General features: G+C 46.8%; 1 long non-coding RNA gene across 1 annotated transcript in view; it reads left to right on the plus strand.

The window, feature by feature from the left end:
* Window positions 1-303: 303 nt before the first annotated feature.
* The window catches only part of LOC113633085 (uncharacterized), a 35,035-nt gene continuing 20,046 nt past the window's right edge, over window positions 304-15,292 (plus strand). The window contains exon 1 of the long non-coding RNA XR_003438052.1: window positions 304-2,220. This is a non-coding gene — a long non-coding RNA (uncharacterized LOC113633085). The remainder of the gene's footprint in view (window positions 2,221-15,292) is intronic.

Below are 15,292 nucleotides of genomic sequence, written 5' to 3' on the forward strand. Positions count from 1 at the left end.
GTATCTCCATGTATTTGTTTGGGTTTCTGCAAAAGCAAAGCCTGAGATAAAGACTTGGGTGCATGCAGGTAATGCCATGAAACAAGAGTAAGGTTGAGGGCTTCTCTGGTGGCGCAGTGGTTGAGAGTCCGCCTGCCGATGCAGGCGACACGGGTTCGTGCCCCGGTCCGGGAAGATCCCATATGCCGCGGAGCGGCTGGGCCCGTGAGCCATGGCCGCTGAGCCTGCACGTCTGCAGCCTGTGCTCTGCAACGGGAGAGGCCACAGCAGTGAGAGGCCTGCGTACTGCAAAAAAAAAAAAAAAAAAAAGAGTAAGGTTGAGTATAGTAAGAGTGAGACAGGGAAGGAGGAGCCAGTAAAGGGTGCTCTACCGCTGTTAAGGAGCTCAGCTCCTTGGGGACGTGGGAAAAGCATACAGAATGCTTCCTAGACTTTTCTATCTGAAGGACAGGCGGCTGCAGCATCAATCCATGGGCTGCCATCCCTCATTGTTTGCGGGTTAACCCCAGAGGCATTAAGCTCCCTGATCTTCCTGACTGTGCCAGGATGAGAGCTGAGTAGACGTCTGTGGCTTCAAAGAAATCCCTAAATCACAAAAATTAAGAAATGTCATAGCATGCCCTTGAGATGGCAGCGAGCCTGGAGCTGCCCATCGCAGCTGTGGCTGAAATCAGAGGTGGGTGGAGGAGATGTGGTGGAAGGCACAAAAATCGTCTGCTACAATCAGGAAAGTAAAAGCCATTTTCCCATGTACCCTTTGATTGTCACCAGCCAGAAATGTGTCACATCGCCACCCCTAGCTGGAAGGGAACGTGAGGGGTGAGCAGTCTTGGTGGAGCGGTCTGTGAGTAAGGGTAGAATGGGAATGGATATCGAGCAGGCAATCAGCACAGCCTGCCCAGTGTCAAGTCTACCAAAGTAGCCACTGTCTTCTCTTTCCCCCTGTAGAGCTCCCCACTCCCCCTAAATATCCATGAGTCATGCAACATGGGGGCAGTTATGTTGGGATCTACCAGCTGACTTCCCACCAGCAACTTGTCAACATTTCACTTTGCTGATTCCTATACCCTCGTGCCCCATGCAGCGTGTGGAAGCGGTAGCCGCCATATAATCCGCCCTTTAAATAAATGCTACCCACCCTCTTCCACAAATTTAGTTTCATGTGGTAATCCTTGAGAAGAGCACAAGGAATGGGATGGCCCATCATGTTGGCAAGCCGTGGGCTAAGCTCTTGCCCTTCACTTTTGCTACTTGACCGCTTGACACGTGGCAATATTCCCGGGTCGAATTGCTCCAGGAAGATGAGAGTCTGTAAGAGTTTTCTTGGAACAAATGAAAACCAGAAGACAGACATGGCCTCCCTCCTGGCTTTCCGTTCTTTGCCTGGCTTTCCTCTGGGAAGGAATCCTCAAGACTCTCCCAACTTGATTTACTCCTTTCCAGAAACCTCCAACACAGGAAGAGGTTGTCGGTGGGAAATTCAGTCCGGTCTCTTACCATTTTCTCCTGTTCCTTTCTCTGTGGGGAAACAATCGTGCTGAGACTGTTACCGCTGGTGGCCATGGAAACAGAATAATTGACATAACAGTGTGAAAGTCATAAACTTAATGAAACTTTAGTTTTTATTGCACTTCACCCTCATCTCTGATTAAATCAGATCTGCATAATGTGAAGATATTAAATTTCCATGATTCTCATTTTCTCTCCCCTGCCAATAGGAAGAAGGCTCTGTTGTGAGGGAACCCTGCCGGTGGGCTGGGAATATCATGGCTCTAGATTTTGCTGAAAAATGTTTTTTAACATTGGTGCTGGCTGGCCCACAAAGCAAAGCCAACTTTTGAGAAGTGGTGGGATTCTGGCTCCAGGGAGATACAGCTGCTTTCCTCTGGCAGATGGAGACTTTGTGAAGGTTTGGAGATACCAGACATCAGTGGGTCAGAGCATCAGGGAGACACATTGATTCAAGAACCAGGTCCAGAGCACTGCATCTGGGCCAGGACTGTGAGAGAGCCGGAGACTCGGAGAGGAATGAGATAGAGCACCGCTTGCAACAAAAACCAACAAAAATGGGGACTGGGAATGGAATCCGTGCTGGCCAAACAGTAAACCACTGTGTGACTGCCTTTCAAGCATCATGCTAGGTTCTCCAGAGATTTGAAGATTAATGATATTGATGATGATGCTATCAGAGCTTTCACTCCCACAAGTGCAGTATGAAAGGTAATTTGACAAAAGGACAAAGTGCTCTAAAAATTTGCAGGAAAGAGTGCTTACTTCTAATAGGGGTCTTCAAGAAAACATCACAGAGGTGTTGCCTTTAGCCGGCGCTTATAAGTTAGATGTCCTGCAAAGCGCTTTACTGGCTGGAGACTTCATCTTCTTGGATTTTAATCTATCCCAGAAGAAAACAGAAAAAACAAAAAACAGAAATGAGAGTATAATAAGGCAGTGGTTCTCAACTGGACATGCTTTTGCCCCCCTCTCCTCCTTCCGGAGGTCATTTGACAATGTCTAGTGACATTTTTGGTTGTCACCACTCTGGGAGGTGCTAGTGGCACCTAGTGGGTAGAGGCCAGGGATGCCACTAAACATCTGACAATGCACAAAATAGTCCCCCATAACAAGGAATTATGTGGTCCAAAATGTCAAGAGCTATGAGGTTGGGAAACCCTGGAATAAGGGGAAATGCAGTGCTATTAACATGCTACTGATGCCCTCAGACCAGGAGAGAGCCAGCTGGACAGATTCCTACACTAAGTCCTGCCCCTGCAGGACAGATGAGGGATGGTGGGGAAGTGACAGGTGAGGAGGACCAACCCTCTGTGTCCAAAGGTGTATCATCTGTGAGGCTGGAGCAGGAGGGGAGCTGGACAGAGCCACACCTGGGTTTGCTTTTGAGTCTCGCTAATTTTCCTTCTTTGGCTTTGCTTACGTAACAAGGGCCCTTGGGACCCTCCTTGTGTCCACCCCTTTTCTCTCGTATTCCTCTTCCTCTCCTTGACAACTTTTCCCTATCCTTTGTTTTTCCATAGTTTAAGCAGCAGGTGGGTAAGGATGATGTGTTCAGTGTCAGGGTTAAAGAGGTGAGATGGGGGAACAGGTTCAATTTCAGGGGCCCATTCCTCTCATTTTAAGACTTGCTAGAAAAGAAGACCTGACATTCACTTGCTCAAGTGAAAAGAAAATGGCCACATACAAACAAACAAACAAAAATGAGTGGCTATGAAGTTGCTTTAAATTCTTGGGCTTGGATCCTTGGTTTTAATTTTCAGTAAATATTCGAGGTAGTTGCTACCCATTAATGGATGAAGAAACCATGCCTCAAAGACATTAAGGAAATCTTCCAAAGTTGACACAGCCAGGAAATGATCATCTTGGCATTCTGTGGTAATAAATCAGCCAAAGATGACCTCTGTCTGTTGGTCGCTAGGTTATTTCTTCACTGTAGGCTGAGTTCCATGTGCTCAAAAGCCCACTGGCACCAAACTCAAATTTTTACACATCCAATGTTTTCTGTGTAAATGAAATTTAATAATAAATGAGATGTGCTCCCAGATAAAGAAGTTAATAACAGGCAGAGAAAGCAGAGGTTCAGATGATATAGGCGGGAAGGGGATTGCGGCCAACCTGGCATATTGGGAGACATGAACTGTGTTGAGAGGGGAAGACAGGCTCTGGGCAAGAGTAAAGTGAAGGCGACAGAGAAATAAGAAAGAAGACAGTGAATTGGATATGAGATTATGGGGTTGGTCCCAGGAGAGGCGATTACATGTACTGTTGGGGGCAGTGTACAAGAAGGCTTCTGTGTGTGGAGAGAAAAATGTGGCCAAAGAAGAAGGACCCCAGAGCCAAGCAGAGAAAGACTGCAAGATGGGAGACAGCATCCCTGTGAAAACTGCCCCACTGCGAGCTGCGTAGGAAAGCAGGGGGCGGGCTCAGAGTCCGCTCTGCCCCAGCATGTTAGGGAAGAACCAAGGCAGCCCAGTGGTAGTATTGACTGGGCACCAGACTCCAGTGGTGGCCATGCCGTCACCTAAAGACACTGACAACGTGTGCACCCTACAGGCAGCACAGCCAATTGTTTTAAAAATAGCCCAAACAAACAAATTTTTAGCCATTTAGAGCTTGCCTCTTTGCATACTCCAGGAAACCTCACCCCACATCTATCGGCAATTGACAAGATAAGCCCCCAGCCATGAAGACCCCACGCTGCCCTGGCCCTTCAGAGCTCTCTGGCCCAGAGACTCCCCACTTTGCTGCTAAGTGACAACCCTTAGATACAAGCCCCCTCTTTGACCGCCCCCTACCCTGGAGTTCCTTGCCCTCCTCCGCTTCTGGATGGCAGCCCCTATCTCCTAAGCCTCTGAGCTCTCTCCCTATGAAAAGTTTCCCCTTCCTGCAACTGCCCAGTATAGCTTGTTGTATGTTACTGCCTCTTGTGTGTCACCTCCCCTTGATCTGCCCCAAATCCCTCAAACTCCCTACACATTCCAAGTCACCTTCAGGCTCTGAACCCAGTGGTGTTTCCCTCTACCCCATAGCTTCCAACTTTTCAACAAATGTAATTATGCAAGAGGTATAGCTCTAAGCAGTATTCCCAGAGGAGGGCCTGGGGTTCATGTGAAACCTAATACATTTTGCTCAGTACCCCCAAACCTGGGAAAAGCTAGTGTCACCTAGAGAGAGCAGAAAGTTCTTATAGAGATGCTTAATAATAATCACTATGACAACTTCCACATTCATCCTCTGAAAGGGAATAGTACTCTAAGAGCTGATGATAATAATCACATTATTAATGACTTCCGTTTGTGGAGTATCTACTCTGTTCCAGGCACTTACTGTCTCACCCATAGCTCTATGAGGTTAGTTGATGTAGCCAACATCTTCGACAGAACCATTCAGGGACAACTTCACGTTTTCCAGTTCTTGGGCTGTGGAGTTATTTGTGTAGCTGGTAGGGACCCCCTCTCCTCCCCAGTTTCCACATGCGTCTTGTCAATTTACCGCCTCGCTTAAAGTCCCATAAAACCTAACACAGGGGACTCACCCACCCAAAAGCGTGTGTGCCACTCCTGACTCGGGGTTCTGTCCTGGTTCACCCGTGGCCTGGTCGCTGAGCTACTTCTGTTCTCTCTGGGACCATCCCAGCCATTCTCCAGCCAAAAGGGGTCCCTACACTGAAGGGAAACAACGCCTTTTCGCTGGTAGAGACCCAGACACAAAAGCACGCCTGTGGGTCCTGCAGTCACTGGGTACCCTGAGGGGAGTGCGGGAGAGCTGTTATTTCCCAAACTTCAGCTCTAGTATAGCTGTTACATCTTCCTAAAAAACATGAAGGTGGCAAGTCCAGAGGCCGGGCATACAACTTCAGTGACATGAGAGAAAATGTAGGTCTCAACCTGGGGATCGATTTCAAAGTGGGAGGTGTGGGGAGTATGGACAAACCACAGGTACCATTCATCAAAAGTCTGAGCTCAGCCTCAGAATTAGGGTTGATAACATGTAGGGAGACAGGGCATGTGGCAGAGGAGGTCCAGGATGCCGTGGGGTTGTCTAGTTGCAGGACGCAAAGGGCCAGAGGTGGGCATCTAAGCCAATGATGGGCATCTAGGGCCAATTACAAGAAACTCAGACCCTCCAAGTGGGTAACAGCCAGTGACTCCATCACAGGGAGAGAGGCAGGGCCTGGAGGGATAAGCAGATGTAACGTGGATGGGATTTAAAGCAATACTGATAAAGGAATTTCTCTATTTGGTCTCTTTAAGGATAAGGTTGATTCCAGAATCTATGGAGTGGAAGAAAGTACTTTCACAACAGATCACAGGGTAGAGGAGATTCTGGTTAGAAATTTAGAGATCTCTAAAAACACGGGCCAAACAGAATTTTCTATCGTCTGCCTGTTACTCTCAAGACGCTGTCCCTGGCCTCCCTGCCAAAGGTTGATCACTACATCTTCCTCCCTGTTTGACTATGGGAGATGTAAAAAGAAAGCTCCTCTGTGCTCTGTCTGCTCGCAGAAGACTCTCAATACCTCTGGTTACCAAAGGTGTGTAGGTTTTTCCCACGCTGGGCAGTTCTCCAATCCTCTGCCACCAGTTTAACTCAATTCAGAAGCTGTCTATCTGGAGTTAGCACAGACCTCACAGGCTCAGTCCCAAAAGACTGCTCTTACTTCAGACGCCTTCGCAAGTCGAGGTTGTCACCAACTGGCTATAAATCAGAGGTTCCCACAACCGTCTCCTAAAGTACCATCCTTGGCTAGAATGGCTCACAGATCTCAGGAACAGTTTGCCTACTAGATGACTGGTTTATTTCAAAGGATATAAGTCAGGAACAGCCAGATGGAAGAGATGCAGAGAGCAAGGTGTGTGGGAAGGGGCGCGGAGATTCCATACCCTCTCTGGGCTCGCCGTCCTCCCCAAATCTCCATGCCCTCATCAGCCTGGAAGCTCTTCAGACCCCTCAGTTTGGATTTTTTTATGGAGGCTTCATTACACGGGGATGGTTGATTAAATCACTGGCTATTTGGTGACTGGACTAATCCTCCAGCCCCTCTTCTGTCCCTGGAGGTCAAGATGGGGAAGGAACAGGAGGCTGAAAATTCCAACCCTCTGATCACGTGGCTGTTTCCCCTGGCAACCAGCCCCATCCCTAGGGGCTTCCCCCAAAAGTCACCTCATTAACATAAACTCTGGTTTGGCTGAAAGGGGGCTCGTTATAAATAACAGAAGACACTTTTATGGCTCTTATCCCTCAGGAAATTCCAAGGGTATTATTAGGAGCCCTGTGCCAGGAATTCTTTGGGTGAAGACCAAAATACATGTTTCTTGTTATAAATCACAATATCACAGGAGGCTGAGTGTGGGAAGGGTCTTTCCAGGCTGCATCCAGTGTGCACTCACCCATGTGTCAAATCCCCACCTGCCCCACTCCTTCCCTAACTCTGATGTCCTGCTCCTGTCTGGTCTGGATCATACCTTGAGGTCTACCCGATTCCAGGTCCAGGCCCAGCTCACTCAGATTGATTTCACAGCTGCCCGGAAGGACAGCATTCTCAATGCCAATGTCTTCATTCCTCCAAGTGCCATTCACGTGGCCCTGTTTTCCGACATGAGCCTCTAGTATCAGGAATGATGGCCCCTGTAGGCCTCACAGCCTACGATGGCGACTCATCACAGTGACACAAGGAGACACTTTGCTCGTGAAACACAGCAGAGCCCTTTGGAGAGAAATGATCTTCCCGAAGCATATTCAAGAAAACCAACGAGGCAGACGTTGCAATTCTCCCGGCCTCAGACGCATCCTGAAACTGTCTCCTTCCATGTTCTCGGGTTTGTTCCACGTGCCGCGTCTCACCAAGTACCTTCTGGTCTCCTCCACGTGCGGCGAGGGCTTCTCCCCGGGGAGCCCCAGCACACACTCTCAGAGCCCCAGGAGGACTCCGGTGTGTGTGCAAGGTCTCATGACGTCTCCTGTGCAGAACTGAGCACAAGGGCAGATTGTATGTGGGAGGAGATGTTCTCTTGGTGTCTGCTCTAAATGTTGTTGCTGAGTTCCTCGTTCCAACAGAGGGAAATGAATGGGGATTGCCTGAACTACACTTGAGCTGAAACAAATGAGATAACTGGTATTATGGGGACTCTGCAGAAAGAGTTTTCCTTTTTCTCTTTTTATCCCTAACTAAGATCTATGAGTAAGTTAGTGGACAGTTTGCTGGCAGACCTTTTCCCACCCTTCCCTCTACTCTGCTTCTACTGGACGGCCCCCACTATGGCCCCAGCTTCTGAGCTCTGGAAACATCTTCTGTGGTCCCACCCCTACAGTAGCAGTGACCTCCACTGTCACTAATCTTGACTTCCCAGCTCTTCTAACACCTGTGTAACCAATTCCCTGAATACAAGTCCTTCTGTTTTAAAGACCTCTAGTTCTTCCTCTTTTTTGGCTGATCAAGTTCTTAAATAATAGCTAACACTTTTATGGCATTAGTGCATGCTTTATGTTATTAATTCATTTGATCCTCATAACTTTCCTCATGAAGTGGGTACTGTCATTCTCCCCATTTTACAGATGTGGAGACTAAGGAATAGACAGGTTCTATGGTAAATTAGTGGTGGTGCTGGGGTTCAAGATGGGTTCTGAAATCCATGCTCTAAAAGCACAACATGCAACACACACACACACACACACACACACACACACTCATAAATTATCTTCAATCACAGAATTTTTGAGCAAGGGCACATTAGGGTAATGGTTCTCAAAGTGCAGCTCCCAGACCAGCAGCCTCACCATGACCTAGGAACTTGTTAGAAATGCAGATTTTAGGCTCCACCTCTGACCTACTGAGCCAGAAATGGAGAGAGGGAGAAACACTCTGTGTTTTAACATGCCCTGCAGATGATTTGGATGCTCGTAAAGTTTAAGAACCAGTGCTTTACAGCATGGTTCCATCCTTGGATGCTGAGGTCTTGGAACAGTTCCTGGGCCACTGTGATTCTCTCCCTGGAAACCAAGCAGCAGTTGATTCACCTCCCTCTCACCTCCCCTGCTTCCATCACTTCTTGTTCTGCTTGGCATGGCTCCTTTAAGTGGCTACACATATCCTTTCATCCTGGACAAGATACTGTGGTAGGCAGAATCATGGGCCCTCAAAGATGTCCACATCCTCGCAGTGGTTAAGAATCCACCTGCCAATGCAGGTTCGAGCCCTGGTCCGGGAAGATCCCACGTGCTGTGGAGCAACTAAGCCCGTGCACCACAACTACTGAGCTTGCGCTCTAGAGCCCGCGAGCCACAGCTTCTGAAGCCGGTGCGCCTAGAGCCTGTGCTCCACAACAAGAGAAGCCGCCGCAATGAGAAGCCCACACGCCGCAACGAAGAGTAGCCCCCGCTTGCCACAACTAGAGAAAGCCCGCATGCAGCAGTGAAAACCCAGTGCAGCCAAAAATAAATAAATAAATAATTTTTTTAAAAAGAAAACTTTAAAAAAAAAGTTGTCCGTCTGCTAGTCCTGGGGCCCTTTGAATATGTTATGTTCCAGGCCAGGGGGACGTAAGATTGCTAATCAGATGACCTTAAAATAAAGAGATTATCCTGGATTATCAAGGTGGGTCCAGTGTAATTATAAGAGTCCTTAAAAGGAGAAGAGAGAGGCAGAAGAATCAGAACAGGAGAGATGGCTGATTTTGAAGATGGAGGAAAACGACACAAGCCAAGGAATGCAAGCCGTGTCTAGAAGCTGGAAAAGGCATGAAAATGGATTGTCTCGTAAAGCTTCTAGAAGGAACTCAGTCCTGCTTACCCCTTGATTTTAGTCTATTGAAACCCATTTTGTACTTCTGACCTCCAGAACTATAAGGTAATAAATTGTGTTGATTTAAGCTCTGAGTTTGTGGTAAATTGTTACAGCAGCAGTGGAAAACTAACACACGCTCCATAAAAGACATTCTAGGGCGTATCTGACAGCTGTGGTCCTAACCACCCTTTTCAACTCATCTCTCACACCTCTCCCTTTCCCAGTCTTGTTCTAGCTTTTTGCACTTGCAGATCTGGGTCGATATTCCCCCCCTGTGCTTTGCCTAAATCCTGTCGCTGTGTCTTCTGGAACACCCACTCTAAGACCAGCTATCTCCCCTCTAACTTCAGTCTTCTCTTGAAACGTTCCTTATCTGGTGCTGGACACCCTCTGAAAGCCCTGGTGTCTCTGAAGGCCACTCTGGCAGGAGTTGAGTTTTCTTTCACAGCCTGAGGCCTTCAGGGTCAGGAAGTAATTTCAGTGTCTTCCTAATTCGCCATTGCCACCTCCAGACCATTGGCTCTTCTCCCTCCTACAAAAACTCTTTCTTATTTCAAGTTCATGCTACACAGCTCTCTTACTCTCTCTCGCTTCTCATTCCTGCCATCTGTTAGCCTGCCAGTCACTGCCCATCACCCACTGAAGATGTCAGGTCTTACAGTCTTCCTGTCCCCTCTACTCCTGCCAACATTCTTGATGAGAAGAACATCTATGGCAATGACCCAAACAGCACCCTGGCCCCTCAGTCCCTTGATTCATCACCGCCAAAGATATCTTCTAACTCTACATCATCTGCTGTCTTCTGTGGTCACACCTAATCCTTCTCACCCCCATAACCGTATCTCCCTCAAAACTCGAACTTTGAGTTCAACCCTATAATCAACATTTCTGGGTCTTTTACTCTGGTTTCCCCCAATGCTACAATCCTTTGATTTCATGGGGACTTTCAAATCTTATCCTCACTTTTCTAATCACCCAGCTACCAAACCATGGTTCATTAGTTTAATAATCACGTCTTTGCAAATATTCCCAGTCCCTTGACCTCTCCCCTCATCTCACTGTCCTGCTCACATGGTAAATTCCAGCCATGGTGGAACCCCACATTCCTGCCTTCTCCATGCCATCACGTGAGCAGCTGAGCTTTGTGTAGAAAATCACAGACCCGGGTTAACTTCTTTGCCTTAAAAATCACAGCTGTTATCCCCATGGCAGCCCTCCATTCTGCCTAATGCATGCCTTCACTGCTATATTCTCTTCTCCACACCCTGAGATGACTATTTCAATAGTTGCCTTTCTGCTCATACCTTCCCCACCCTCTCCTCTCCCACACACTCTTGGTGGGTGATCTCCCCTCATGCTTACTGAGAAAATGTAAGTCATCAGGCAGAAATGCTCTCAACTTCCCATCAGCAAATCTGTAAGTGTTCATTTTTACCCACCTTCTCCTTTTCCCCTCCTTTTGTAATGAAGAAAGCATTTCACCACTAGCCCAAATTGCATCCTTCCACTGCTGTCCTGAGTGCCGGTCCCTTTTGCTCACCCAAGGAATTTACTACTTTGGCTTTCCTTTCTCTTTCCCTTACCATAGGCCTTTCTGGAAGGAAATCTATTGCTGTAAATGCTTATATTAGACACAAAGAAAGGTCTAAAATAAGTTGTCTAAGTGTCCACTTTCAGAAATTATATAAAGACTTGGAAAATAAACTGAAAATAAGTAGAAAGAAAGGAATAATTGAGATAAGAGCAGAAAACAATGAAATTGGAAAACAATCAACAAAGCCAAAAGTTAGTTCTTTTGATCAAAAGATTAGCAAAACTGCTAAGCCCCAAACAAGACTGATTAAGGAAGAAAGGGAATGAACACAATTGATCGTCTCAGAAATGAAAGTGGGATTACTGTTACAGATTGTATAATTATCAAAAGGATTAAAAGGGGATGCTGTGAATAGCTTTATGTCAACAAAATTGACAGTGTAGATGAAATGGCCAGTTCCTTAAAAAACTCAAATTATCAAAATGGACACAAAACAGCCTTCTGATCTACCAAAAAAACCTAATCTGGTTATGAAAAACCTCAACATGGAGACAACTTCAGTCCCAAGTGGTTTCACTACAGAATTTCATCAAATATTTGAGGAAGAAATAAGACCAAGTTTACACAACCTATTTCAGAAAAGAGTGATGAACTAATTTTGAAGGCAACAAAGAAGCAAAAGAAGTCAGACACAAAAAAGTGTGGTTTTTATAATTTTATTTAGAGGAAGTTCTAGAATAATTAAAACGAATTTATTGTGGAAAACTTCAAAACAGTGGTTTCCTCTGCTGGGGTAAGATTAACTAGAAGGGGATGCTAGGGAAATTTCTGGAATCATAGGAATGGCTTACGTGGATGTCAAAATCATACATTGTGCATTTCAACATGCGTAAATTGAACGAATAAATGCTCAAGAAGCGTGGAGAACAGGTGGAGACAGGGATGAAACAGACTGGCAGAAGACAGTTGTTGAAGTTGGGTGGTGGGTGAATGGGGGTTTGTTACCTTATTCTGTTTGTGTTGTGTATGTTTTAGATTTTCCGTAATAGTTTAAAATGGAGTAATCATGAAGTTTGATTTTGTAAAGTGAGATATTATATTCGTATATCACACCATTTCAAATCTGCATACTTCAGATTTGTACAAAATAGCGTACATTTTTAATTTCCTTCCAGTCTTCTTTTGAGAATTGTTCTGACCAGTACTGAATGTAAAATTTTGCACCCGTCTTTCCTCCTCACCTCATACTGTCAGCATCTTTGCAGTGTTACAGTCTTTGTGATCATCACTTTTAATGGCTAACCCTCTGACTTCTGAAACTCAAATTTTATCTCATTATTTTACTTACATTGAATGTTAGTGCTACCCAGAATAATATAGCTTGAGTACATCCCTCAGGAATACACATTCAGCTATTTATGTTCTGTAGGCCCACCTTATAAAGAAAGATTGAAGGTAGCCTGAAATACAAGATAGAATACATTCAAAACAGAATGCAAAAAGAAAGAGAAACAAAGTCAAAGATGGAGTTGAATCAAGGATATTTAAGGAAGGACAAATCAGACACCCTCCTTTGCTAAAGTAACTCTCAACAAAACATCCCCAGAACATCTAACTTTGAGCAATGGTGTTTAGCGTGTGTATTGGTTGGGGTGGGGTTATAAAAGACCAACAAAGTCTCTTAGAAGAAATAGTTATTTTGAACCATTAAGAAGTTAGGGAATATCTACACAATTGGTAACTTTAGAATAGTTGAATAACTTGAGCTGTTGTTCAGAATAGCTTTTCATCTTAGAGTGGCTGAGAGGCAAGAGACAGGAAGGGGTTCAGACTCCAGCTCCACGGCTTTACAGCCGATTATCTTGAGAAAATGACTTCATCTGTCTGATTCCTCAGATCTTTGTAAAACTGAGGGCAAAACACTGCCATCTTCTAGTATTGTTGTGAAGACTTATCACGGATTCAACAAATATTTATTCAGACACAGTCGGTGGTAGGCAGCGTTCCTGTCCCATAAGAAGGAATGGCAATTAAGTCTCTGTCCTTCTGAAGCTTACCTTCTAGTGGGGTTGGAGACTTAGGACAAGGAAATGAGTGATGTCATTTCAGACAGTGACGCTTCTATTCAGGAAAAGAAAGCATGTGATGGGGCTACAGTAAGAAGGATGTGTGCCCTTTCTATGTTGATTAGGGAATTCCTCTTGAAAAAGAGCCTATTCCTTTTTTTTTTTTTTTTTTTTTTTTTTGCGGTACACGGGGCTCTCACTGTTGTGGCCTCTCCCGTTGCGGAGCACAGGCTCCGGACGCGCAGGCTCAGCGACCATGGCTCACAGGCCTAGCCGCTCCGCAGCATGTGGGATCTTCCCGGACCAGGGCACGAACCCACGTCCCCTGCATCGGCAGGCGGACTCTCAACCACTGCACCACCAGGAAAGCCCAAGAGCCTATTCTTAAAGGGATCTGAAAGATGAAAAGAAAGGTAACAGGGAAGAACCATCTAAGCAAACGAAACATTAGCAGTGAGCCTCGTGTTCTGAGACACAGGGAAAACCCGATGAGGCTGGATGGAGGGGGTTTCCATGGAAAGAGATGGGGTTGCAGAAGGAGACAGGGCCAGAGCTCCTGGCACCAGGGGAAACGGCCTGGACTTTGTTTCAGGCGTAAAGGGAGGCCATCGGAGGATTTTAGCAGTGGAGTTACATGATCCGATTGATGTTTTAAAACCACTGTGTGGAGGATGGGTTGTAGGGGCCCGAGAGTGGAGGCAGGGAGGCCAGCGAGGAGGCTGTTACATAGAAGATGCTCAGACCAGTGCCTGGCACATAGCAAGCACTCACGAAATGTTAGCTGATTTTAATTGGAGGCTGTAGCCCTTCGTTTTTGAAAAAAGACAAGAGCTGGAAGGGCCAATTATCTGATTAGAACATCCTCTACCTGCAAAAATCAGGTCTTCCCATTCTCTGTCACATAGATACGTCCCTGTAGCTCACGAAGCCTGGAGGCTCGGGGACGTGGCAGCTTGGTGAGGCTGCACAGTATTCCCGAGAACTCCTCTTCCCGGGTGTTTCTGAGGATGGGCTCACAGAGCCCACACAGGGCGGAGGAGGAACGGCAGCCACGTGGAGGCTTCCACCTGCTGTCGCTGCTCTGCCCTCTCGCCTCATCTGTGGGAGGCCACAGTCGCAGCTACTCCTCCCTCCCTGGCCCCTCCGGCAGCGTCTCCGGCTCCTGGGCCAAGGGTGGGTGCTCAGCCCCCTGATCTGGGTCCGGCTTCTGCAGACGCCCACCCCTCCCAGCTCAGAGGCCGCAAGAACTGCTGTGGGTTTCTGTTCATTCTCGTGGGCCCAGCTCATGCTTGTATTTGACCAGATTCATGCCATGCCTCTGGTGTGGGTATATCTATAGAGACAGACCAGAGAGAGAGTTATGGAGTTACATAGAGAGAAAGCTATCTATCTTCTATATTCTATCTGTCTACCTATCATCTATCTATACTAGTATATTAGTGGTGGTGCTTCTCCAAACAATCCCTCATTAATCCACCGAGAGTGGCATCAGATCAAAGAGAAAAAAAATTTTTTTAAAGACCTCCAAAATCCCCGAATTACACCTGAAAGTCTCCAGGTGTCCTTCAGAGGACCCTTTACAACCAGCAGAGCTCCGGGCACGAAACAGGCCTGTAATAAATATTCCCGAAAGAGGGGGGCGGTGGGAGAGGCGGGGTTCAGCTCTCATGCCCTTGGCAGGTTATGGTTCAGGTAGGGCTGAGCTGTGGGATCTGACGCCATCTCCAGGTAGACAGTGTCAGAACTGGGCTGAATTGTAGAACACACAACTGGTGTCGGAGAACTGCTTGTTGTAGGAACCCCGCCTCCCAGCACACACACTGGCATTGGTGACCCGAATCTTAAGTGGCCTTGAGGGTTGCCTCAGGCACTGTTACCAGGAATCTGATAAGTCACTTAAAACTTTTCTGATCCACAGTCGATTGGAAAGTTGCTGAGACCAAGGAAGAAAGATGTGGTCTTAATGGTTTGGGCAGTTATGCAAAATGTGGATTATCAGGCATTAGAAGGGAACCCAGGGTGTCACATAGGCCAAGCAGCATCTCTGCTTAACTCTACTAACCAAAGTGTGTTTTGAAGACAGACTTCTCTATGGCAGCTTCCTCAATATAAGATGTGCAGGTGGTTTCATTGTGCAAAGACAGGCACCATGAAAAACAAATCAAAAAAATAAGGAGAACTTATTTTTGTCAGTAGTTGTGGCTCACGGGCCCAGCCGCTCCGCAGCACGTGGGATCTTCCCGGACCGGGGCATGAACCCGTGTCCCCTGCATTGGCAGGCGGACTCTCAACCACTGCGCCACCAGGGAAGCCCCCTTTACTGGTTTTTTAAAACAGCAAATGAAGAGGCAAGGATTCCTCAGGTTAGAGTGACAAACTCACCCCAGTTCACCCAGG

This window comes from Aethalodelphis obliquidens, unplaced genomic scaffold (assembly GCF_003676395.1).
Source record: "Aethalodelphis obliquidens isolate GAN/ISIS:26980383/991018 unplaced genomic scaffold, ASM367639v1 scaffold38, whole genome shotgun sequence".
NCBI lineage: Eukaryota > Metazoa > Chordata > Mammalia > Artiodactyla > Delphinidae > Aethalodelphis > Aethalodelphis obliquidens.